Source organism: Accipiter gentilis, chromosome W (assembly GCF_929443795.1).
Source record: "Accipiter gentilis chromosome W, bAccGen1.1, whole genome shotgun sequence".
NCBI classification, from domain to species: Eukaryota; Metazoa; Chordata; class Aves; order Accipitriformes; family Accipitridae; genus Astur; species Astur gentilis.
In genome coordinates, this window is record NC_064918.1 from 712,877 (window position 1) to 740,591 (window position 27,715).

Here is a 27,715-nt window from a genome sequence, read left to right on the forward strand (position 1 = left end):
CGACATTTAAAGTGTGGTACTACAACATCACGGAGTCTGACATATGTACGCTGATATAATCATATAGGAAGTTATGCCTCAATTATGCTGCACTGCCTACTGGCAACATACATTAAACTATCAGGAACACCTGGGGGGGGTTGCAATTCTCATGCACAGTCTAGTAAGAATCAAAACCAATTACAGTCAATAGAGCTATTCATGTACAAAGGAAAAAATACTTGCAATACCTAGGCACAAAGACAAGAGATAAGTTTTAGCCTCTGTTTTGATTTCGTCAGCCTGAAGGACTCCAAAACCTTAATCTAGAAACATTTTTTTAAAAGATGGGAATTTGTTTTAGATTCTAATCCTGTCCTCACATTTATACAGCAACATGGCAATGAATACATATTACTTTTGCTATCTGATATTTTTAGGTTTACTATCTATTGCCCTTATTTTGCCATCAGCAAATATGTCAAATAAAGTATTTCCCATTAAAAAAAAAAAACAACAACCAAAAAAACCCCACCCCACAACCTAAAACGAATTAAAGCACTACAAATGGCTTTATGTTAAATACAGGAAATAAAAAAAAAAAATTAAAAAAGAAAAGAAAAAAATGAGATTCTATTCCCCCACCCATAATCATGCCTTTCATCTCTGCTCTAGTACCAATAAGTGCTACTTGTAATAACAGAAGGTTAAGAACATTTCATAGGCAAACATAATTCTCACGTTGCAGGCTTTTATAGCTTGATTTTTCTTAATTTAAGAATAATAAATATTGTATGTCTATGGCTTAAACTAACAAAGAAAAAGTCAACCCCTTGTTCCATTAAAATTGTTGAGGATTTCTTGGCTGGGCGAGGACATGTGAGCAATCCAGCCTTTAGCTGGGAACGAAGCATAAGCATACAAAGTGCTGAAGCATACAAGGACGCTGTGTCCTTGTACGCTGAGAAAAGGAAGATAAGGATAGCCTCACAAACAACTCCTGGATGCCGATGCCGAAGAACGAGATAAGCAACTGCAAGATGCCTCATGAAGAAGCTTGAACAGCCAATAAAGGATAAGATAGCACCATGTGAAACAGGATATTGTACCAATCAGAGCATTGTATAAGGTGCGTGCATAAGCGCATAGGGTATATAACTGTGCTGAAAGTTATAGTAAATGGGCTTCACTTGATCACATTGGTCTGTGTGTGATGATCCCTGTGGATCCTCCGCTGCAAAAATCAATTCAGATAAATCATGCTTTTAATAGCTGTTCCTTGGTTAAATTCTCACAAAGCTTAGCCTAGAAATTAGCAGTAAGATTTCTCTTAATTAAAAGCATTATGGATTTTTTTAATATCCACACACAGCAAAAGACTTTCATATTTACCTCAGAAAATCCATACCCACTTTAACCATCCTGGAATAGCGAGGAAGGGCACAATTCACTACACCAGAATTTTCACCTCAGGCATCACTACTCCATCACATTCAGCATCACAGAATCTCCTCCAAAGCATTACTTCCTATTATCTAAATATACATTGGGACAGCTATAAAACAATAAAATGTGAAGAATGCTCCCATTCTTGCCAAAGATATAAGGAATTACAAACTTATAACTACACATTTGGAGATGACATCAAGTTTACTGATGATACCAAACTGGGAGCTGCTGTTGACTCTCTCGAGGGACAAGAGGCCTTGCAGAAGGATCTGGATAGACTGGAGCATTGGGCAATCATCGGTGGCATGAAATTTAACAAGTACAAATGCCGGATTCTGCACCTGGGATGGAGTAATGCTGGACACAAGTATAGATTGGGAGACGAGTGGCTGGAGAGCAGCCCTGCAGAAAGGGATCTGGGGGTGCTGGCTGACGGTAAGCTCAATATGAGTCAGCAGTGTGCCCTGGCAGCCAAGAGGACAAACCACATCCTGGGGTGCATCAAACACAGCATAACCAGCTGGTCAAGAGAGGTGATTATCCCTCTGTATTTAGCATTGTTGCGGCCTCACCTTGAGTACTGTGTGCAGTTCTGGGCCCCACAGTTTAAAAAAGATGTTAAGGTCCTTGAATGTGTCCAGAGGAGGGCAACAAAGCTGGTGAAAGGGCTAGAAGGCATGTCCTATGAGGAGCAGCTGAGGACACTGGGTTTGTCTAGTTTGGAGAAAAGGAGGCTGCAGGGTGACCTCATTGCTCTCTACAGCTTCCTGAGGAGGGGAAGTGGAGAGGGAGGTGCTGATCTCTTCTCCCTGGTATCCAGTGACAGGACGCGTGGGAACGGTTCAAAGCTGCATCAGGGGAGGTTCAGACTTGACATTAGGAAGCATTTCTCTACCGAGAGGGTAGTCAAACACCAGAACAGTCTTCCTAGAGAGGTGGTTAATGCCCCATGCCTGTCAGTGTTTCAAGAGGCATTTGGACAATGCCCTTAACAACATGCTTTAACTTGGTCGGCCCTGAAGTGGTCAGGCAGTTGGATTAGATGATTGTTGTAGGTCCTTTCCACCTGAACTGTTTTATTCTATAACAAAAGGAGCTATGTATACTGTATTAAAGTATATATAAAACTGAAAGAGTAATTCTAAACAGGACATCTCTTCAATACAATACACCACAGCTATCTTTTTTTGATAGCAAGCTGTACTAAATCTACTTTCCCTGGCATTCTTTCAGGTTTTTTTTAACCGAAAGGCCAATCTATGAACACTGTCTGTAATAGCCTTATAAAAGGCAGGCCTTGCATCTGTTAGAAGACAGAATAGTCAGAAAAACAATACTGGTATTTTAAGTGAGAACAATGAATATAAGATAAGTGTATCACTGAACTACATCTAAAAAGGTCCAGTAAACCTAGACCATGAATTATAGGATTCATATAATACAACTAGCCTCAGTCAGCCATTACTTGGTAAAACAGTTTGGCCTTGAAGCTCATAAACCTCTTAAAAAAAAAACAAACCCACAAGAAAAAACCCAAACCAAAACAACAAACACCCCAAAACCAGAAAAACAAAAAACAAACCACCACAAATCTCCCCCAGCCCCACCACAACCAAATTACATCCTCCACCCCCCCAATAAACATAGGCTGCTTTTCCTCTTCCAAACACACTGGTTTGCATTTCATCCGTTAGACGTACATAAAATCCTTCTAAAAATGTATTAGAATGCTGGATTTACTGCTTTTGTACAGTTTTCTCCACAGTCTTGCATTAATACTTACTGGAGACTTAACTTTTCAGTGTAAATATACAAATACACTGACAGAACAGAATCACTCAGTAACTGTCCTTAGAAGTGGTGGCAGTCACTCGCAAGTAGTAAGGAATAGTTTTTAAAAGAAACAGTTGTTTCTTTTAAACAGAACAAACAACTGTTTCTTCCTCTATTTAGACTGTGGTTCCATAGAACTAACAAGAACAAGATTTGAACAACTACACAGGCATAAAATCTTAAATTCTTACATAGTTAATTATTGAAAATCTTATAATATCCTATTTTAAATTAAGAGTTGGAGGAAAAGCTGAAACAAACAGAAAAATATAAAATGTTTTGAACTAGCTGGACAGAAGAGCTACATACACCATTAGAAATTACTGCAATTAAAAATGCTAAGTAAGCATACTTCTGTGCACTCACAGTGGTGGGCTTTTTGGGGGGCCTTTTTTGACTCAAAAGGTAAACATGCACCTCATTTTTTATTAGTTGTATATCACAATTGCAATACCTAGAAAATAAACATTCTTTGCTATTTTCAGCATTTGTAAAAAAATATATTACACATCCATTTCTGGAAGTATGACAGGTACAGGCTGCAGAGATAAGGACAGTCAGTTCAGATTTTGAATGCAATGCAGTAGAATTTAAACCATTGTGACTGGAATATGTTAGGGAGCAAGTTGTTTGGGAGCCCGTGAGCCATGTCTAAAAAGAAGAAACAAAATCCTTGCCATATAGATGTATTCTTATCACCTGACATAAGGTAACACATAGTAAAGTTAAGAATTAATGCTATGTCTGATCTGCCCCACACCCATGTTAGCTCACCCTTAATAATATGCAGAGTTTGGGAAAAATCTATGCCTTCCAGCCTTTCTACTTTAGTTTCTTAGTGGCTATGACAGTCAGATCCATAGGGCATGCTAAGATAAACTATAATTCTACAGCCCAATAAGGCCACAAAAAGGGAAAGGAAAAAAAATAATTCTTTCATCCCAGGCTCAAGTCCTCAGTCTCTTTCCAAATGCAGCTCTACATGAGATGATAGTGAAACAAGCTGCAGTAAATGGCTTCTGTTAAGACTAAACTTCCTAGAAAAAAAAAGTAAAATATTTATGGCTGCACCAATCAGGAAGATAACTTAAGCAATCCACACCCTAATCGCACCAGAAGCTATACAGATGCTCCTCCAGGAAGAATCAAGAGGTCTCCCTTTCCTAAAATTAGTATTTGATACTAACAGCTGGTTAGCTCCCTCTCCCAACTCAAAGATGAAGGGAAGCTTACAAATAGGGGTGGGAAGGTCTCCTCTCCCTTGAACCCCTCCCACAAGCCAGCAGTCTAGTAGGACCCTGTCAGGACACATCTTCACTCCCTGTCTTGTTGCAACCATGTTTTGCTTGCTCCTCAGTTTCCTCTTGACCTCCATTTCTCCTTTTAATCAGAGGAGGAATAAAAAGAAAAATTATGGTAGAGTATAAATAGTTCTGTACAGTAATATTCCATGCATCTCTCTATTATTAAAATAACCCAGCGCACATAGTTATTTGTTGAAGCCACTATTTGCATCTGGACCCAGGGCATTAATATATCTTTATATCTTTCGCTACAGCTTAAAAAGCAGATGCAAATTTCTCTCATACACACCCAGAGTCTTACAACCTACTGTCATCCATTCCCATGTTCTCATTGGTGCATGATTTACACACCAAGTACCTGCCCCAGCACTGCACTCCTGATGCTAATGGCCGCCATTGCCTCATATTTTTTTTCCAATTGCACCATCATTAGCTGAAAAGAAATCCCGTGAAGCAAAGAGTATACTCCTACAACATTACACAGTTTATACACATCACAGATTATAATATACCCCCAGCACAATACACATGAATCTACATGCAGCCATCCAGACTCTCCTACTGTTACTCCAAATGAGCCCTATCCTTCCTCAGGAAAGCTTAACAACTATGATCATGATCAGTACAACATGCAAATAGACTTGTAACCGACAGAGATTCCATTCCCTTCCCTTCCCCCCACCCATCTTATTCCTAGTCCAAACCTCCCCCTATCTAGTTAAGCCCTAAAGAGAACAGCTGCCTTATACCTTGACTTGATTCCGTGCGGACTACCTCAGCACGCAGGACAGCAATTATGACACCAGTGAAATTGACAGCACAAATAACAACTGGAAACCTAGGAAACAAGCCTCTCCTTCAACTGCTGCTATCACCAACTCCACCATCTTCTTTCTCCTCCTACTCTGACAATCACCAGCAGAGCCTGCTCCTGCCTACTCCTCTCTTACCCCGCCTCCCTCCACGTGACCAGCTTTCTCTCTCCAGCCTCTAACACACCGAGAAAAGGGGTGCAGGATGAGCTGTTTTTTTCAGGTAGGCGCAGCTGATGCACGCAGGAAACTAGCTATTTCTTCCCCCAATAGAAGAGGATGGTGTAGTGTCATAGCCACTCTCTAACAGCAAGAGCAACAAATGCATCAAATCGGATTCTGTTGCTTAGGAAAGGGTATGTATGCAGCTTGCTTTAGTCACTATGAGCCCATGCAGGAAAACACGCTACAGTAGAAAGCTTCCTATGTGCACTTTGACAAGTTTGTTTTATTTCTCTCCCCTAAAAAACTGTCCTAGTTTCATCTGGGATAGAGTTAATTGTCTTCCTAGTAGCTGGCACAGTACTATGGTTTTGAGCTAGGTATGCGAAGAATGTTGATAACACCGCTGTTTTCAGTTGTTGCTAAGTAATGTTTAGACTAAGTCAAGGATTTTTCAGCTTCTGATGCCCAGCCAGCAAGAAAGCTGGAGGGGCACAAGAAGTTGGAGGGGACACAGCCAGGGCAGCTGACCCAAAGTGGCCAACGGGGTATTCCATACCATGTGACGTCACATCTAGTGTATAAACTGGGGGGGAGCAGGGGCAGGTGGATGGCTGCTCGGGGACTAACTGGGTATCGATTGGCGGGTGGTGAGCAATTGCACTGTGAATCATTTCTATATTCCAATCCTTTTATTATTACTGTTGTCATTTTATTAGTGTTATCATTATTAGTTTCTTCTTTTCTGTTCTATTAAACCTTTCTTTTCCTGATTCCCTCCCCCATCCTACTGGGTGTGGGGGGAAAGTGATTGAGTGGCTGCATGGTGCTTAGTTGCTGTCTGGGGTTAAACCACGACACAAACTAACCCAAATCACATCACAGACAGTACATGTTAACATGTTTGAACTTAAAAATACAGCAAATGCAAAAAAACTGCATGTCGTGGTTTCAGCCCAGCCGGTAAAAAAGAACCACGCAGCTGCTCGCTCACTCCTCCCGCCCCCCTCCAGTGGGATGGGGAGGAGAATCAAAAAAAAAAACCAAACCAACAAAAACGGAACCTCGAGGGTTGAGATTAGGACAATTTACTGGGACAACACAAAAAGAGAAGTTACAACAACAACAACGGTACTAATAAAAGAATATACAAAAAGAGTGATGCACAGTGCAATTGCTCACCACCCAGAACCCGATGCTCTGCCATTTCCCCCACTGAAAGCCGAGAGAGCACCCCCTAGCCCGCTCCCCATTTATATACTGAGCATGATGTCACATGGTATGGAATAGCTCCTTGGCTAGTTCAGGTCAGTTGCCCCGGCTGTGCTCCCTCCCAGGTTCCTGTGAAAATTAACTCTATCCCAGCTGAACCCAGGACATTATCCACCCCTTATTCTATACCATCTACATCATGCCCAGATCCTACGTTTTCCAATTAATCACCACCACTTTCCTTGTCTTATATACATATATGTATATGGACAGACCCCCCCCCACACACACAAATAGCATTCTCTTAGTCGATGGGCTATCCCTCTAATGTGTCCATCAATTTTATTTAGTCCATGACTTTGGGGCTCCATCTGTTGTAACAGTCCTTCAGGATAGGAGAGATGGTGTGAGGTGTTGGGTTGTTGCATGCTGCCTCTGGAGCTTGCAGCTGGTACATTTGGTGTAACCCATGCCCCTGGTCTGCAGGTCAAAGATGTTGATCTTGAGGAAATTGCTGGTCACCAGTTCAAGTTCTATCACTGTTGTACTTGGCTCAGTTTCAAAGATCATCCTTCAGTCATTTGGGTAATTCTTACAATAATACCCTTGATATGGCATATAGACACTATAGATACATTGACATGCATTGGCAGGTTATTTAGCAGTTAAATATCATACAGCCTAATTCACTAGCTATTCTCTTCCAAAATCAAATTTCCTTGAGGTACACATCGAAATTCCCCATCCTTCTTCATCACCCACCAAGTGTACCCAGGTCCTTGAGCAAAAGCAATCCCTTGGATGGGTTTGCCTCTGCTTGAGGCAGGACTAAACCAGGCTGTATTCCCTAACATACTCTTAATGCCCACTACAAGGACTCTATCTCCTTCTACATTATGTGGAAGTCTTGGTTGGGCAGGGCCAGCCCAATTGGCAGATCCTCTAGTATTAACTAACCAGGTGGCTTTTGTTAAATGTGTAGCCCAATGTTTGAAATTTCCACCCCCCATTGCTCTCAATGTAGTCTTTAACAGTCCATTGTATTGTTCGATTTTTCCAGAGGCCGATGCGTGATAGGGGATGTGATATACCCACTCCATGCCATGCTCTTTGGCCCAGGTGTCTATGAGGTTGTTTCGGAAGTGAGTCCCGTTGTCTGACTCAATTCTTTCTGGGGTGCCATGTCGCCACAAGACCTGCTTCTCAAGGCCCAGGATAGTGTTCTGGGCAGTGGCATGGGGTACAGAATATGTTTCCAGCCATCCGGTGGTTGCTTCCACCATTGTCAGCTCATAGCGCTTGCCTTGGTGAGTTTGTGGGAGTGTGATATAGTCAATCTGCCAGGCTTCCCCATATTTATATTTCAGCCATCGCCCTCCATACCACAGGGGCTTTAATCGCTTGGCTTGCTTAATTGCAGCACATGTTTCACATTCATGGATGACCTGTGCAATAGTGTCCATGGTCAGGTCCATCCCTCGATCTCAAGCCCATCTATATGTTGCATCTCTTCCCTGATGGCCTGAGGTATCATGGGCCCACTGAGCCATAAATAGCTCACACTTATGTTGCCAGTCCAGGCCCACCTGAGCCACTTCAATCTTGGCGGCCTGATCTGCCTGTTGGTTGTTTTGATGTTTTTCAGTGGCCCAACTCTTGGGTACATGAGCATCTACATGACATACTTTTACAACCAGATTCTCTATCCGAACAGCAACATCTTGCCACAGTGTAGCAGCCCAGATGGGTTTACCTCTGTGCTGCCAGTTGCTCTGCTTCCATTGCTGTAACCACCCCCATAGGGCATTTGCTACCATCCATGAGACAGTATAGAGATAGAGCACTGGCCACTTTTCTCTTTCAGCAATGTCTAATGCTAGCTGGATGGCTTTCACCTCTGCAAACTAACTCGATTCGCCTTCTCATTCAGCAGTTTCTGCGACTTGTCGTGTAGGACTCCATACAGCAGCCTTCCACCTTTGATGCTTTCCCACAATGCGACAGGACCTGTCAGTGAACAGGGCATATTGCCCCTCATTTTCTGACAGTTTATTATACAGTGGGGCCTCTTCAGCACACGTCACCTCCTCCTCTGGCGACATTCCAAAATCTTTGCCTTCTGGCCAGTCCGTGTTCACTTCCAAAATTCCTGGGTGACTGGGTTTTCCTATGCGAGCCCGTTGTGTGATAAGTGCGGCCCACTTACTCCACGTGGCATCAGTTGCATGATGTGTAGAGGAGACCCTCCCTTTGAACATCCAGCCCAGCACTGGCAATCGGGGTGCTAAGAAGACCTGTGTTTCAGTACCAACCACTTCTGAGGCATCTCAAACTCCTTCATATGCTGCCAATATCTCTTTTTCAGTTGGAGTTTAGCCGGCCTCAGATCCTCGATATACTTGACTCCAAACCCCTATGGGTCAGCCTTGGGTCTCCCCAGGTGCTTTCTGTCAGAGACTCCAGGTAGGGCCATTCTCTCCAGCTGCAGTATAGAGCACATTTTTAACATCTTGTCCTGCCCAGAATGGTCCAAGAGCTACTGCATGAACAATCTCCTGCTTAATTTGTTCAAAGTCTTTTTGTAGCTCAGGCCCCCATTTAAAATCGTTGTTCTTCTGGGTAACTTGATAGAGAGGGCTTACAATCAGACTGTAATTTGGAATATGCATTCTCCAAAAGCCCACAACACCTAAGAAAACCTGTGTTTCCTTTTTATTGGTCGGTGGGGACATAGCTGCTCTTTTGTTGATCAAATCCATTGGGATCTGACGATGCCCGTCTTGCCATTTTACTCCTAAGAACTGGATCTCCTGCGCAGGTCCCTTGACCTTACTTTCTTTTATGGCAAAACCAGCCTTCAAAAGGATTTGGATTATTTTCTTCCCTTTCTCAAAAACTTCTTCTGCCGTGTTGCCCCATACGATGATGTCATCAATGTTTTGCAGGTGTTCTGGAGTTTCACCTTTTTCCAATGCAGTCTGGATTAGTCCATGGCAAATGGTGGGGCTGTGTTTCCACCCCTGGGGCAGTCGATTCCAGGTGTACTGGACGCCCCTCCAAGTGAAAGAAAACTGTGGCCTGCACTCTGCTGCCAAAGGAATGGAGAAAAATGCATTAGCAATGTCAATTGTGGCATACCACTTAGCTGCCTTTGATTCCAGTTCATATTGAACCTCTAACATATCTGGCTGGCACAGCAGCGCTCAGCGCTGGCGTGACTTCATTCAGGCCACTATAGTCTACTGTTAGTCTCCATTCCCCATTAGATTTCCGCATGGGCCATATGGGACTATTAACGGGTGAGTGAGTCTTGCTGATCACTCCTTGGCTCTCCAAGTGGCAAATCAGCTTATGGATGGGGATCAGGGAGTCTCGGTTGGTGCGATATTGCCGTCGGTTCACCGTCGTGGTAGCAATTGGCACCTGTTGTTCTTCAACCTTCAGCAACCCCACAACCGAAGGGTCCTCAGAGAGTCTGGGCAAGGTATACAGCTGTTCAATTTCCTCTGTCTCCAATGCAGCTATACCAAAGGCCCAACAGTACCCCTTTGGGTCCTTGAAATACCCCCTCCTGAGATAGTCTATGGCAAGGATACACGGAGCCTCTGGACCAGTCACAATGGGGTTTTTATGCCATTCATTTCCAGTTAGGCTTACTTCAGCTTCCAATACAGTTAACTCTTGGGATCCCCCTGTCACACCAGAAATACAAATGAGTTCTGCCCCTTTAGAACTTGATGGCATTAGGGTGCATTGTGCACAAGTGTCCACTAGAGCTTTATATTCCTGTGGGTCTGATGTGCCAGGCCATCAAATCCACACTGTCCAGTAGACCTGGTTGTCCCTCTCCTCCACCTGGCTGGAGGCAGGGCCCCTCTAATCCTGGTCAGAGTATCCATTACTCACTTTTCGTGAACATGTATCAGAAGTTCCTTCAGGATGATCAGAAATGAGATCAGCCCTTCTACTCTGTCTGGGGGACTGCTCACGGGAAACTGGAACAGCAGTTTTCCAAGAAGAATCCTCTTTTCTGATTGCTTTTTCTCGCAAATCACGTACCTGTGCATCTAGGACTGAGGTAGGTTTTCCATCCCACTTCCTCGTGTCCTCTCCATGGTCACACAGGTAAAACCACAGGTTAGCCCGTCGTGTGTACTTTTTCTCTCCTCTCTCTTGGGCAGAGGAATGCTTACTCCTAATAATTGTGATGTGGGCCTATACAGGTGAGGAGGAGGACATATCCACTTTGAATTGCTGGAACTCCGGGGACAACTCCTCTACAGCTGAGACACAGGCCCGTAGGGAGGAAGAGAGACTTTCTTCGTATTGCCGGAGTTGGACAGCCAGTTCATCCACTGTTTGTCCATAGCCTTCTTTCCAGGACATTACTGCCAATGAGTTGGCATAGGTTGGTGGTGCACTTCGTAGAAACTTCCACCACATCGGTTGTGTGCACTGGATTTCATCTGGATCTGTGGGTGACTGCGCATTTTCTGGATCATTATAAATCACCTCCAGCATGGCTAATTCCCTCAGGTACTGGATACCTCTCTCCATGGTGGTCTACTTGCCTTGGTGACATGTAACTTCATCCCTGAAGGGGTATCTTTCCTTCACACCTGACAGAAGTCACCTCCAGAGGCTGAGGACTTGTGTTTTTCTCCCAATCGCCTTGTCAATGCCCCCTTCCCTAGACAGAGATCCCAACTGCTTGGCTTCTTTACCCTCTAATTCCACACTGCTAGCCCCGCTATCCCAGCATCGGAGCAGCCAGGTAACAATGTGCTCACCTGGGTGGCGGCTAAAATCTTTTCGCATGTCACGCAACTCACTCATGGATAGAGATCGGGTAATTATTTCAGGTTCTGCCTCTTCCTCCTGTTCTCATGATGACCCTGGTTCACTTTCATCTCTCACTAAGCAAACTGATTTCTTTGTGTGTTTCTTTTTCTGTACAGGGACGACTGATACTGGCACAGGTTTGTTCTCTGGTTTAGCTGCAGTGCCTTTTGGTGGGGTTGGGGTAGCCACGGTGCCTGTCGCTCTGTTTTCCCTCTCTTCCCCCTGAGGGTGCTGCCAAATATCAAGCAGTAGATACTGGCCAGGGCCCAGCACAGTGCAGGAAGTTGTGCGTTTCTGGAATAGCCACAGCATTTTCCTTTCAAATATTCTACCACTTCATGAGGGTTCTGTAGTTGTTCGGGAGTGAAATTCCAAGACACTGGAGGTGAGATGTTCTGTCCTGGTTTCAGCTGGGATAGAGTTAATTGTCTTCCTAGTAGCTGGTATAGTGCTATGTTTTTGAGTTAGGTATGAGAAGAATGTTGATAACACTGATGTTTTCAGTTGTTGCCAAGTAATGTTTAGTCTAAAGTCTAAGGTGCTCATGCCCAGCCAGCAAGAAGGCTGGAGGGGCACAAGAAGTTGGCACAGGACACAGCCAGGGCACCTGACCAAAACTGGCCAATGGGTTATTCCATACCATGTGATGTCCCATCTAGTCTAGGAATGGGGAAGTGGGGGCGGGGAATCGCCGCTTGGGGACTAGCTGGGTGTTGGTTGGTGGGTGGTGAGCAATTGCACTGTGCATCATTTGTATATTCCAATCCTTTTATTATTACTGCTGTCACTTTATTATTGTTATCATTATTAGTTTCCTCTTTTCTATTCTATTAAACCATTCTTATCTCAACCCACGAGTTTTACTTTTTTTCCCGATTTTCTCCCCCATCCCACTGGGTGTGGGGGGGAAGTGAGTGAGTGGCTGCATGGTGCTTAATTGCTGGCTGGGGTTAAACCAGGACAACTATTTAAGAAACATTTGCAGCTAATGGTCTTGCCAGTCAGTATGATTTAATCAACAAAGTAGTTGTTGTAAGGAGCCTCTAGTCAGTGCATCCTTTTATCTGAAGGATTTCAGTTGCTGTTGTTTATCATATCATGCTTATCTATCTGACGCAGTTTTGGTCAAGAAGGGGTTGTATAACCTAAAGGTATATAAACTCTGTAATTGCTTCATTTGGATAGAGTTCATACCAGTGGAGGCTGTCACTTGACTGCTCTGTGTTCTCTCCTATAGCTATTGTAATAAACTGCCTGACCTAATGTGGGAGCAGCTCGGAACACCTGGTATTTGTTTTCAAGAGTGACTGTTAGAATTTGTTGTGCTGCATGTTTGCCAAGCCTTTGAAGAACTAGTTTTACAAGGTCAGGTTGGAGGATGGCCTTGTGTAGGCCTCGTAAGATGTGGCTGAAGACAGTCAGGAGTATGTGTATGGGATGTTTTTATCTTTAACTGTTCTGAGGACTGGCAAACATCCTAGCCTAGCCAGATATGCGCTCCTGTGTTAGTAACATATAAGTATGCTGTAAGAGACAATAAAGAGTTCTTTTTTTGCCATTGCTTTGGAACCATCTTGTCATCCCAAGTGCCTCTTTCACTGCCACAGTTTTGGTGCCCCGTGTGAGGAGCCAGGAGACTTCAGAAAGCTCGGAGGAACTTTCCAGCGACCCGCAACCTGACAGGTGAGTAATTGTGGCCACAATTCCTTACAAATAAGGAACAGTAGTGTCCATTGAACGGAAAAGCTATGGGGTTGTGTAGAATAGCATGATGGGACAAGATGTATCACAAGAGCATCACTTATACCTAAAGGTTTTGCAACAAATAGTTCGTGCAGTAGGATTTAAGCTTACTGAAAAGCAACTAGAACAGTTATTGTTCTTGGTAAAAGAACATTGTAATTGGTTTCTGCAGAATGGTACCTTTGATATAAAGCTTTTGGAAAGAGTGTGGGAACACTTGCAAACAAGAAAGGAGCTAGGGCTTGCAATTCCTGATTCAGCTATTATAACGTGGAAATTCCTTTTTGCTGCTTTACAACTGTTAAAGGCTTCTGAGCCTGATGCTGATTCAAAGAAATTAACTCAATAGTTTGATTAACTATTAAGTAGGTATTCTTTATTGGCAGCGCTGGATGCATGGGGGATCGCTCCACCTATTGTGCACACCGTCGGGTCTAATTGTGCAGGTTAAGTACATGTTCTACATACATATTCACTAGATTTCTGAGAAATGTTATACATATTCATTAGTTTTCTGGGAAACTATTAGCACATGCAAATGTCCTTTACGCAGGCGCATTGAAGGTCTCTGGTGGTCTTCAGGAGTCCTCTGGTGGTCTTCCATAGTCTTCCTCACTTGTCCGCTGTTTGACCCTCCTCAGGTGATTCTGCACAGTATGGTCTTTTACTTGTTTTGGTACATCAGTGTTTGTTAGTGCTCTTATTAGCTAAGTTTTCATTAGTGGTGTAGAACCATATGGTTAGTTTAAGCTAAATTATCTACAAGGATGAGAACAAAGGCAGGAGTTCTTATCTTTTCTGGCCCTATCTATTCAAGCAAGGCCTCTCCTTGTGCCTTCTCAACAAGATCGTAAATTCATCAAACATTTAATTAAGTTTTGTGATTGTTCATGGTTCCTTCTTGCTCATCATTCCCAAGTACCAGTCTCAGACAGGCTTAATCCTTGACAAACACCAGTCTTTGGTATGTAAAGTTACTGAGAGACAATCATTAAGCAATTAGCAGTTCGTTCTCTATATCAATGCGGAACAAAAACCTGAGGCTGATGGTGATAATAACCATGATTCTGATGATATTATTCCATTGGCTCCAGTAGACCCCGAACAAGAACCAGATTTATATCCCCCATTACCTCCACCACCGTCCGGACCAACACCGTTAACGCACACATCCCGCCGGCAGGCAGACAGGCAGGCAGCGGGCGGGCAGCACGGGCTCCGCGGGGTTGCCGGCCCTCACCACCGCATATGGGTCCCCGCCGCCTCGCCGATGCCTCCCGCGGCCGCCACGCCCGCTTCGCCGCCGCCGGCCCCCCCGCCCCCCCCCCCCGCCCCCAATCGCCCGGTACTCCCTCTCCAGGATTTTCAGAACTTAAAACGGAACCTGACTTTGCTGCACTGCCTGTATCTCCTTCTCCTGCTAATCCCTCTACCTCTATGCCCCTGTCTAATCCTGTGGCTCCTGCTTTACAGCGGTGCAGGGAAGAAGGCTATGTCACAAAGAGATCTTACTACTTTTGCTTTCTCTGTAATATTTTGCCAAAATCAAAACCCTGTTCATGATGGCTTGCCTTATCAGGTTTTTAAAGAATTAAGAAAGTCCATACAGAAAATGGTTTACAGAGCACATTTACAGTTGGAATTGTAGATGCTATCTGGAATTCTTATGTAATGACACCTTGGGACTGGTTTATGTTAATGAAACCAGTGCCTACCTCAGCACAGTACTCTGGAAATTAGAATACCATGAATTAGCTACCGTGCAGGCAACGGAAAATCTAGAGAATGGTGTTCCTATTGGTATTGATATGTTAATGGGAACAGGGCAATTTATTAGCCCTCAAAATCAAGTCATACAAGATCATCGACTTTTTACACAAGCTTCCCAGATTGCTATTCGATCATGGAAGCGAGTGCCTGAGACAGGGAACCGAGCAGGATCTTTTGCTACAATTCGACAGGGTTCACAAGAATCTTATCTGTCCTTTATTGACAAATTGCAGAATGCAATTCAAAGACAAATTGATAATGCTGAAGCTGCTAATGCACTATTAGTCCAATTAGCATTTGAAAACGCTAACAGCGATTGTCAGGTGGCACTAATGCCCGTTAAAGACAAGGCTACTGACATAGGTGAATATATAAAGGTATGTCAAAATATAGGCACGGAAATTCACCGTGCATCCACGTTAGCAGCTGTGATATCACAACTTCAATTACAAAAGACTTCTCTGAAATGTTTCAATTGTGGAAAAGAGGGACATATTGTCGGGGGATGCAACGGGTCTGTGGAATGCCTGACAGTTCGAGAACAGCGTGACCTTGAGCAGCTTGTAGCGTATCCTTGAAAGTCTGGAAAGATCCGAGAAGAGCGGTACAAAAACAAGATAATGATAAGAAGAACTGTCCTGACGAACTCACCAATCATGAATTGTTAGTTACTAACTAAACCAATCATATACTAACACATACTCTGAAGAAGGGGATAAAAAAGTGTGTTAGAACAATAAAGTAGCCATTTTGCATGATCTATTACTTGTCGTGTCCATCTCTACTGCGACAAATGGTGACCCCGATGCATTTGGGTGAACAGATCATTTAAAGGCGATAAATCCAGCACTAGCAAGAAGTATACCAGTGGTGACGAGAGCTGCAGAGGAGTATACTATCGGTAAGAAGAGCTGCGGAGACGGAGCGCAGTGAAGCTGAGAGCAGTGGGAATCTGCTTGGTCTGGACCTGAACTTCGACACCTAAAAAGGTGAGCCACCGGGGACCAAACTGTTAGAATGGGGCAGCAATTAACAAAAGAAAAGGAGACGATTTTGTCTACCTGGAAAGCCCTATTAAAAAGAAAAGGGGTTAAAACCCCAGAACAAAGCCTGGAAAGTATTTTAATATGGTGTAAGATGCAAGGCTTTGCAGCCACAACACTTACTGCATTCAGTGTGGGTGCATGGCAAGCAGTGGGATGGAAAATATTTGATGAGATCTCTAAAGGACAGAAAGAGCTGTGTAAGTTGGCGATCGTATGGCATCTATTACGCGAGACCCTGAAGGAATGGAAAGCAGAATGTGATGCGAATGATGAGCAAAAGAAAGATATGAAACCAGAAAATGTTAGGAAGGAAAAAGATTCTGACCAAGGAACAACTGAAGCCGATGCTGCAGTATCAGCAGTTCCGGACAGAAAACCCCTCATGGGCAAAATCAGATCATACCCTTATCCACCTCCTCCTCCTACGCCATTAAATACTTTACTGGGTGATGAGAGGCCCTCCTTACCTAGTGGTGCAGCAGTGGAAGGGGTGGCTCCATCAGCCCCCCCTGAGGAGAAAAATACGGCGAATCCGGCGAATAACACTGAGCTGGAAAGTGAGAGCCGAAATGAAAGTGAGGCAGAAGAAGCTCTAATTGACGCTATGTGATCTCTGCAGCTCGCAGATAAAACCATAACGAAAGAACCTCTGCCATGGACTCTCCTCCCATCCACAATAACTGTAGTCCCAAGATCCCCTGATCAGTTTTGGGAGGGAGTTAAGAGATATGCTGCCTACACTGGCACCTGGGATCTAGTAGATCGCCTCAGCCCGTGCTCTCTAACACCAGCATTTCTAAAGCTTCTAGATAAAGCAGCAGAGGCTCCTGCTACATTTCCTGTTTTCAAAGCTGCTGCAGGCACAAACCAGCACGATGAGCACAATCCAATCGGCTGGAAAGTGGTGTAGGATTTGCAGAATAAAGTACAAAAATTTGGAATCTATTCTTCTGAGTTGATGCAATTTATTCAAATAATCAGCACAGATCTGCTGTGTCCATATGACATTATGCATCTCGCACAAGTGCTGTTTCAGCCTGTACAATTGCAAGTGTTTCAATCTACTTGGAGGCAGATGGCACGCACAGCAGCACAGAATGTAGGGTCAATTATGTGGAACTTAGTTACTGGGCCTGAAAGTAGCTCATGGTCACAAGAGCATTCCAGATGCCTTTAGAAGGCCTTGAACAGAATAAACAAGAAGATAGAAAAAGAAAGATCCCAATTAGAAAAACACAGGTGCACATTCCATGGTAAAGGGAACTTGGCACAAACAACCTCAATTCGGCAGTTTATCTTGACCAATTAGACTGAGACAAGTTTCGCATACTCTAGTTAATATAGCCAATTATGTCCTTTGTTTATGCGCATGTACAGAGTGAGTATAACTAACTGTATCTTATGTTTATACGTGTGTACAGTATCAATATAACCAATCACATTTTATGCTTGTGCGCGTGGACACCAAATGCTTGCATGCAGCAGCCAATCAAAGCTTCTAAGCAACTTAGAGAATTGTATAAGAATGATCAGCTAGGCTCAATAAACTGGCGACTTTAATCATCATATTGGTGTTCTATCGTCCAGACCCTGCATGGAAGAACCCTAAACCCTACATTTGGCAACCTCCGACGTGATCCAATGAGAAATAATAGGCAATGCTACTGAAAAGGCAGGGGAATTGCTGCGGATTCCGGTGGGCTTGAAAGAAAGCACCGGGCTGCTAGAGAAAGGCAGGACTGCTCGAGAGAGGCAGGTAAATCGTAAGCTTACGTTGGTAAAAAGGGCGGCATGGGTATCGCAGCATCTGTGAAGGAAAAAGCAGCCGTAAAGACATTTATGAGGCTGGTTGAAGAAACAAAAATAGATATTAAAAAGGATTTGTTACAGTGGGGCCAAAGAAGAGGATTTTTTAAGGACTCTGAGGCTCTCTTTTCATTGTCTATTTGGGAGAAATTAGGAAGGGAAATATGGGACTCTATACAAGAAGGAAATAAAATAGCTGCACGTCTGGCAGCACATTGGAAAAAGTGTCTCAAAATGATGCAGCAAATAACATCAGAAAGTGCTGCTCAGGATGCGCTAAAACATGCTTTAGCGACAGAAATTCGAACTATTAATGCTCCTGCTCCCCTAGCGTATTGTTCGGCAGCAGAGACAGTACGCGGAGCACAGGAGCCCCCCCCTGCCGCTAACGGCGCCGCCATTAGAAGAAAAGAAAACACCGGTTGCGGCTTTTCCTGTAGAAGAGCTGAATTTTTGGGGGAGGGGAAATAACGCCGATGTTCCCATGGCCCCATTAACACCCGAGGAACAGGCGATGGTAAATCCTTTTCCGAAAAAGACAAGTCAGCCGCTATTACGAGCGGAAGACGTTCCCCTGCCCATGGACACTGATGATTGGGGGGCCCAACGGGACTTAGAAAATACTGAGGAAGCTCAAAATCACCTATGTCCTGATTCCAATAATGCAAACGAGGACTTGGCTACTCTAATAATAGAGCAAAAAGAGAAAATGTTAGAATTGCTGGAGGAAATGCGAAAAAGAGACGGGGGTAAATGTGGGCAGCCGTTGACGTAAAAGGCATATGAAAAAGCAGCAAATGCAATCGTAGAAAGTATGGATTCTTTTGCTAAAGTGGTGGGCAATGGGGAAGAACCCCCCCCCCCCCAAGGATAAAATGCAAGAACTGATTAACCTGTATGTACAAAAAGGGGAATTAATGCCCGATGAGGAAAAAGGGTCTAAATGGAGATACGAGGATAGATACAAAGGAATGCGACGGCTAACAGACCCACCCTTACAAAACACGGAACCAGCCCGGGCAGGACGCCCCCCCCCCCACCACCCAGCCATCCATCTTTTTCGCCGGGACAGCGTTGGCGAGGAATTATTGAGCAAGCCACTATAGAAGGAATAATACTGCCACCTACTGTCGGATCATTTCCCGTGTTCACTGAACCAGGAGGAAAGCGACAATGGGCGCCTCTGGACTGGAAAACAGTTCGAGAACTGCAAAAAGCCATTATGCAATATGGAATAGACAATAAGTATGTACAACAAATGATACAACATTTTTTTAAGGCACAAACCTTAGTGCCAGCGGATATAAAGATTTTGGTGGAAATGTTCTTTGAACCAACTCAGAGGTTGTTGTTTCATATTGGTGGAGACAGAAAGCAGAAGCCCACGTGAGAAATTTAGATGCTGGGGCACAAAATCCACTTGCATTTGTCAGTGTAGACATGTTACTTGGCACGGGACAGTTTGCTACTGGTCCCGTTCAGGCTGCATTAAGACCAGAGATTTTACAATTGGCGCAACAACTAGCTCTGGAAGCTATTTCAGAGGTGCCGCAAGTGGGAAAACCGGTTCCGCCATATTCTCAAAGTATACAAGGGGAAGAGGATCCGTACATGAAATTCCTTGACCGTTTAAAAACTGCTGTCAATGCATCGCCCACCTTAATCCCCAAAGCGAAAGCTGCGGTTGGAAAGGACTTAGCTATTCAAAACGCAAATGCAAAATGCAGACAAATCATTGCGTCGCTTCCACGTACAGCTACATTAGTGGATATCATCGAGGCTTGTAATCACTTGCCTCTGATACAGGAACAAGAGAGAGCTAAAATACATGCTGAAGCTCACGCTGCAGCGCTTGCGGTAGCATTACGACTGATAGTGCAACAGGGAAAAGGAGACTACAGCCCATACAAAGACCCCTCAGCGCATCATTGGTGTGGTCAGTCGGGGCATTTGAGACGTGCGTGCCCTCAACGCATAGCAACGCAGCCTCGATCTGTGCCGGCACTAACTAATGGCAGCCGGTCAAACTTTCCTGGGGTCTGTGAGAGGTGCAACAAGTTCGGACACAAAGCCAGCGACTGTCGATCAAGGTTTAAAAAAGACAGAATGCCGTTAACACTATATCTGGGTTTGCAAGTTGCGGAAGCCTCTGTCCACAAAAGCTGTCGCTACACAAAGACATACGAAATATACGTGATGTACAAAAACTTGTCGGAGACCTACAGTGGATTTGGCCTTATTGTGGTAACGAACAGCCCCATTGGATACCAGCAAAATGGGTCAAGCCATGGACTGAGCGACCAGATGTCACAAACAACTCAGAAGATCGAGAACAAGAGGCAGTGGAGACTTCAGCAGGTCCCGAAGCCCTAGATAGACTGCCTAGACAAATCACGACGGAGACCAGCAGTCAATGCGGAAATTAAGAACGTGTGTGAAAAACACGGAGTACGATGCCGGCCTTGGATATGTATCTTAGTGCAAGTGGGTGGAAGGGATAGAAAAAAAAAAACCAACTTTTTTTTTTTTTTGGTGTGTGTAATCGTTGTAATAGAAATTTAACTAACCAACTAACCTATAACTAATCATATAGAGAATAAGCAGCTTAGAGTTATTATAGCAAATATATATGATTTAATGTTGATCAGCATCTGGTGAAACATTATTGATAAGAGCCGAATGTGGAAGTAGTATTAAGATACCCTGATATGTTGTCATTTAATCATCAAAGAAAAAAAAAAGAAAAAAAAAAGTAGGGACTCTCTCTACACAAAAAAATTTAGCTAAAGCCAAAATTAGAGGTAAGGTCATGGTCTTAGTTAAGAATCTAGAAACAGGGCAATGGGAAGGTCCATTTTCATTAATAACCTGGGGGCGAGATTATGCTTGTGTTTCCACAGATACAGGCCCACAATGGTCTTCCACTCGATTTGTATGACCATCATCATCTGGAACATCCTAGATGGTGCGGCAATATGAATACCACCTCAGCCAAAAACTAACGTGTACGTCACCTTGGCCAATATAACAGGTCAAGATTCTCTGTGCATTGCAACCGCATCACGAAGCCCATGAACCAATAGACAAGATGGCTATGACTCATGCAGCGCGCCTGGCCAGCGAGCGCATGCGTCATAGGTTGCAACTGAGGTGGATTTTGGCACCCGCTAGCCACGTGTGCTCAAATCCGTTCCTCTGCAAATGTATAAATACTGAGATTTTCCGAAGAGCATCAGGCTGGTGTACGGGAAGGCCATTGTTGCCTCCGTGGGGACGCCCACATAAAGCTGACACCTACTGATTGCTGGGCTGAGTTTGCCGAGCAAGACGGCACAAGAATGTACGGATGGTCCATCCTTGTATGTTGCAATGTGTTTAAAAATTAATTGATAGATCAAGTAAGGCTGTGTTAATTGAAACAAAAAAAAATAAAAAAGGGGGAGATGTAGGGGTCAATTATATGGAACTTAGTTACTGGTCCTGAAAGTAGCTCATAGTCACAAGAGCATTCCAGACACCTTTAGAATGCCTTGAACAGAATAAACAAGAAGATAGAAAAAGAAAGATCCCAATTAGAAAAACACAGGTGCACATTCCATGATAAAGGGAACTTGGCACAAACAACCTCAATTCGGCAGTTTATCTTGACCAATTAGACTGAGACAAGTTTCGCATGCTCTAGTTAATATAGCCAATTATGTCCTTTGTTTATGTGCGTGTACAGAGTGAGTATAACTAACTGTATCTTATGTTTATATGTGTGTACAGTATTGATATAACCAATCACATTTTATGCTTGTGCGCGTGGACACCAAATGCTTGCATGCAGCAGCCAATCAAAGCTTCTAAGCAACTTAGAGAATTGTATAAGAATGATCAGCTAGGCTCAATAAACTGGCGACTTTAATCATCATATTGGTGTTCTATCGTCCGGACCCCGCATGGAAGAACCCTAAACCCTACAACAGAATAATTTACGACTGCCACAGGGTGACCTGAGATTAGGCCTTGGAGAGGATGCTTTGCTTGGTGAAGGGCCGTTTAGTTACCCTCAGCTGCAGGCTACATGGCCTCCTCATAGTTCTCGAACAGGCACAAAATCTAGGGCTTATGGCATTAAAGCGAACCATGGAAATGGCAGGTCCGAAGCAAAAATACATTGCTATCCACCAAGGCCCCAGAGAACTCTTTTTACAGTTTGTGGAAAAAATATATGCTGCACTGGAAAAACAGGTAGAAGACGAGGTGTTAAGACAAATGCTGTGCAAACAGTTAGCAAAAGATAATACTAATGAGGACTGTCAAAAGATAATACAGGCTTTACCAGGAGATCCTTCTGTTCCAGACATGGTAGCTGCATGTTCTAAGGTTGGGACAGTGGAACACACGGTGGCCACCCTAGCCAATGCTATGAGAAATTCAGGAAAATTCTTTGGGTGTGGCAGAGACGGGCACATAAAGGTAACTTGTCCATACAAAACATCACCAGGTAAACAACCGGTGAACAACCCACCGGAGATTAATTGCAACAAATGCGGAAAATCAGGACATTTTGCAAAACAGTGTCATTCCAAATTTCATGTTAATGGGCAGCTGCTACAGGGAAACCACAAAAAGAGCGCGAGAGTGCGCGCGAGGACAACAAATCCCTTCCCGACAGCCGGCCAACTCCCCTCTGTGAACAATTGTCAGCCGCAACAGCTGGCTCAGCAGGGTTGGATGTATCCACTGCCGACACAGTCACTATAGTCACAAAAGACATCGTTAAGGTCCCTCTTAATGCAAGGGGTCCTATCGGACGAGGACTGAGTGCATTGCTACTGGGAAGATCAAGTAGCACGTTAAATGGACTAATTGTGCATGTAGGAGTTATTTATGCTGATTTTACAGGTCAAATTTGCACGCTGGTTTCAACCCCCTACCCACCAGTAACAGTCCCAAAAGGTACTCGCATTGCTCAACTTATTCTTTTTTTGAGTTGTATTTCGAAAGCAGAACAGCGACTGTGATGCGATGGAGGCTTTGGCTCTACTGGACCCCCTCAGGTCTGCTGGTCTCAGACTGTTTCATCTTCCCGACCACATATGACGTGCACGCTGTCGAATCACGGAAGATCTCCGAATACAGTAAGGCTTTCAGGGCTCCTGGACACCGGAGCCGATGTGAGTATTATTGCCGATTATCTGTGGCCGTCCACCTGGCCAACAGAGGAGGCTGGTATGGGAGTAGTGGGGCTGGGAGGATCCACACAAGCAAATACCGCAGCCACACCAGTTCTGATTACCAATCCTGAGGGCCAACAAGCAGTCATTAAACCATATGTGACGGCAGCTCCCTTCAATTTATGGGGGAGGGATTGCTTGTCGCAATGGGGGGTGAGAATTACCACGGATTTTTAACGGGGGCCACTGTGCTGCAGGGTGTTAGACAACCCATGCTTGTTTTAACTTGGTTAACTGTTGCAGAGGATCCACAGGGGAAACCATGCACAGACCAATGTGATCAAGTGAAGTCCATTTATTACATCTTTTAGCACAGTTATATACCTTATGTGCTTGTGCATGTACCTTATACAATACTCTAATTGGTACAATACCCTGGTTCACGCGACACTATCTTATCCTCTATTGGCTGTGCAAGCTTCTTCACGAGGTGTCCAGCAGTTACTTATCTCATTCTTCAGCATCCAGGAGTTGCTTGTCAGGCTCTTCTTATCTCCCTTTTTCCCAGCGTACAAGGGCACAGCGTCCTTGTCTGCTCCAGCACTTTGTAAGCTTATGCTTCGTTCCCACCTAACGGCTGGATTGCTCACGTGCCCTTGCCCAGCCAAGAAATCCTCAACAGTTAACAAATAACCCTGTGTGGGTGGATCAGTGGCCCCTATCAATTGAAAAATTAAAGGCCTTGCAAGAACTGGTAGCAGAACAACTAGCTGCCAGACACATTGAACCATCTGAGAGTCCATGGAATACTCCAGTGTTTGTGATAAAAAAGAAATCAGGGAAATGGCAATTTTTGCATGACCTGTGGCAAGTCAATGCTGTCATGGCCACAATGGGGGCTCTGCAACCAGGCATGCCTTCACCTGCCATGATCCCTCAAGATTGGGAAATCGTTTTCATGGACCTTAAGGATTGGGTTTTTTACAATTCCATTAGCTTCCCAAGACAAAGAAAAATTTGCATTTTCTGTGCCTTCTATCAATCATGCAGAACCGGCAAAAAGATATCAGTGGAGAGTTCTGCTGCAGGGCATGAAAAATTCACCAACAATTTGTCAATGGTTTGTAGCACAAGCTCTGTCACCTGTAAGGGAAAAATTCCCTACCAGTTATTGTTATTATATGGATGACATTCTGTTAGTATCAGACAACAAGGAGCAGTTGAATGACATGAAAAATTTGGCCACGAATGCGTTACAATATGGGTTAGTTATTGCCCCTGAAAAAGTGCAAAAAATAGAACCCTGGAAATATTTGGGAATGACAATTACAAGCAAGCAGGTTGTGCCCCAACCTGTGAAACTCAGCCTTGCGGTTAAGGCACTCAATGTACAGAAAGTGATGGGATCCTTGAACTGGATCAGGCCCTATCTTGGAATGACCAATTTGCAGTTGCAAAATTGGTACAATTCTTTGTACTAATTGACAAAACTGTGCCATTTGGTGCTTTGGTGCAGTGGAATTCTGAGTGGGATGACCCATTACATATTTTAGAATGGATGTTTTTGTCATTCCGGCCACGAAAAACTGCTCCTGGCTTGTTTGAACTTATTGCTGATGTAATCATAAAAGCCAGAAAACAATGTGTAGAACTAACAGGATGTGATCCAGCTACGATTGTTTTACCTGTTGAAAATTGGTATTTTGAATGGTGTCTGGCAAACAATTACGAGCTGCAAGCGGCTATGGCGGGTTTTCAAGGGCAGATCTCGTATCATCTACCATCACACCCGCTACCAAAATTTGCTCAAGAAATACTATTTGGTCAGAAAAATTTAAGCCAGCCAGAACCTGTGAAAGGCCCCAGTGTCTTTACAGATGGTTCTGGAAAAACAGGTAAAGCAGCAGTAGTATGGTATGAAAACTACAACTGGAACAGCAAAGTAGTATATCAAAATGGTTCTCCACAAGTAGTAGAGCTGCGTGCACATGGCATGTTGAAGCAGCAGCTTCAAAAACAAAAAGGGGGAATGATTGGGGAGCCACCACAGGCATGTTTAGATAAAGCAGTTTATGTTCTTAACTTTCTCCATTATGGGGATAATTCTTCTCTACCTCCTCTTTTTCAACATTTCTCTTCTCTTTTTTCAACACAGAATTTACAAAAAGGCATCAAAGTACATGTTAAAGATTTAGTTACTGGTCAGCGGAGTGGACCATGTGAGCTATTAATCTGGGGGCGAGGTTATGCTTGTGTTTCCACAGATACAGGCCCACAATGGACTCCCACTCAATTTGTATGACCATCATCATCTGGAACATCCTAGATGGTGCGGCAATATGAATACCACCTCAGCCAAAAACTAACGTGTAGGTCACCTTGGCCAATATAACAGGTCAAGATTCTCTGTGCATTGCAACCGCATCACAAAGCCCATGAACCAAGACAGGATGGCTATGACTCGTGCAGCGCGCCTGGCCAGCGAGCGCATGCGTCATAGGTTGCAACTGAGATGGATTTTGGCACCCGCTAGCCACGTGTGCTGCAACCCGTTCCTCTGTAAATGTATAAATACCGGGATTTTTCCGAACAGCATCAGGCTGGTGTACGGCAAGGCCATCGTTGCCTCCGTGGGGATGCCCACATAAAGCTGGCACCTACCGATTGCTGGGCTGAGTTTGCGGAGCAAGATGGCACAAGAATGTACGGATGGTTCATCTTCCTCACAGTCCTCGGATGGACATAGTCATGGATACCGCCGCAAACCAAAGAAAACATCTGGATGACCCTGGCTGACGTGACCAGACAAGATTGCTTATACCTCAGTACAGTAACACCAAGCAATCCCTTTTTCACAGGTTTAATAGGGGGTTCCACTGACATCAACAAAGTTTAAGAACTTATTGATGGAGACCCCTGTGCAGCAGGTCATGGACTCAATGGATGGGAATGCCTGGTTTCCACGGATTGGGCATTCACCCTCATTGCCACCCCAGGAATCACAAATTCTGGGGTCCCTGAATACAGACTGGTGTAGTATTATCTGATTTACTGTTAGACGTTGATAGTGTCAGACATGCTACACTACAAAATAGAGCTGCAATTGATTTCTTGCTTTTAGCACAAGGACATGGTTGTGATGAGTTTGAAGGGATGTGTTGTATGAATTTATCCGATCACACAGAATCCATTTTCAGTAGTATTCAACAATTAAAGAAGGGAGTCAGGAAGCTGACAGAAAGCAATGAATTAGATTGGCTGACAAAGATGTTTGAGGGTTGGGGATTGTCTGGATGGTTGATATCTCTGCTCAAGACTGTGGGGGTAGTGATCTTGGTTGTGATAACTATGCTCCTGATGTTGCCCTGTCTTTTCAGCCTTCTGCAAAGGGCCCTGCAGAGGGCAGCCGGGACGATATTTTTAGCACAAATACAAAAAGGGGGAATTGTCGGGGGATGCAACGGGTCTGTGGAATGCCTGACAGTTCGAGAACAGCGTGACCTTGAGCAGCTTGTAGCGTATCCTTGAAAGTCTGGAAAGATCCGAGAAGAGCAGTACAAAAACAAGATAATGATAAGAAGAACCGTCCTGACGAACTCACCAATCATGAATTGTTAGTTACTAACTAAACCAATCATATACTAACACATACTCTGAAGAAGGGGATAAAAAAGTGTGTTAGAACAATAAAGTAGCCATTTTGCATGATCTAATAGTTGTCGTGTCCGTCTCTACCGTGACAACATATCAGTAAAAACTGTCCTGAAAAGTGACAAAACCCAGGAGACAAAAAGCCAGCTCAATTATGTCCTAGATGCCAAAAGGGTTATCATTGGAGCAATCAATGCCGCTCAAAATTTAATAAACATGGTCGCCCATTGTCGGGAAACGGGAGAAGGAGCATCTGGTCCTGCGCCCCTCAAAATTACAGGACCCTGCCTCATATGATGCAGATGAATCAGTTGTTAACCAACTTAAATGATACAGAGTCACAGACCTATGCTCAGCAACCTCAGGAAGTGCTGGCTTGTACTTTGCAGTTACCACAGAAGTAGTATTAAATACACCGAATGAAATAAAATTAATTAGTACTGGAATTTGGGGTCCCCTTCCAAAAGGCATGGTTGGCTTAATATTAGGATGCTCTAGTACTTCCAAACAAGGTATATTAGTACTACCAGGTGTTATTGATTCTGATTATCAAGGAGAATTAAAAATTATGATTACTGTCCTGTTTGGCTATCACGTTCTGCAGCCAGGACAACAAGTTGCTCAGCTTCTTTTATTTCCATATTGGGTTCCAAATTCAAAACAAGTTCCCTGAGGTGAAGGAAACTTTGGTAGCACAAATGAAAATGTCTTTTGGACAAAAGCTATTACTACAAAACTGCCCACATTAGAAATTCAAATACAGGGAAAAACATTTTTGGGACTAGTAGATACAGGTGCCAGTGTTTCGATTATTTCTCAAAATGTTTGGCCACCTGATTGGCCTTTAGAACCAGTACATACTACCATCACAGGAATAGGGGGGTTGCAAGTACCACTTCGGAGCATTCATTTGTTAGCTGTAACTGGCCCTGAAAAAAAGGGCG

At 44.0% G+C, this 27,715-nt stretch overlaps 2 protein-coding genes across 5 annotated transcripts in view; both read right to left on the reverse strand.

The window, feature by feature from the left end:
- The window catches only part of LOC126035252 (amyloid-beta A4 precursor protein-binding family A member 1-like), a 157,435-nt gene extending 151,982 nt beyond the window's left edge, over nucleotides 1-5,453 (reverse strand). For all 4 annotated transcript variants that reach the window (XM_049793584.1, XM_049793583.1, XM_049793585.1 and 1 more), the window contains exon 1: nucleotides 5,315-5,453. The gene's annotated coding sequence lies outside the window, so the exon portion shown is untranslated. The remainder of the gene's footprint in view (nucleotides 1-5,314) is intronic.
- LOC126035374 (uncharacterized) overlaps nucleotides 1-27,715 on the reverse strand; it is a 168,861-nt gene that overhangs the window by 114,354 nt on the left and 26,792 nt on the right. The window lies entirely within an intron of this gene.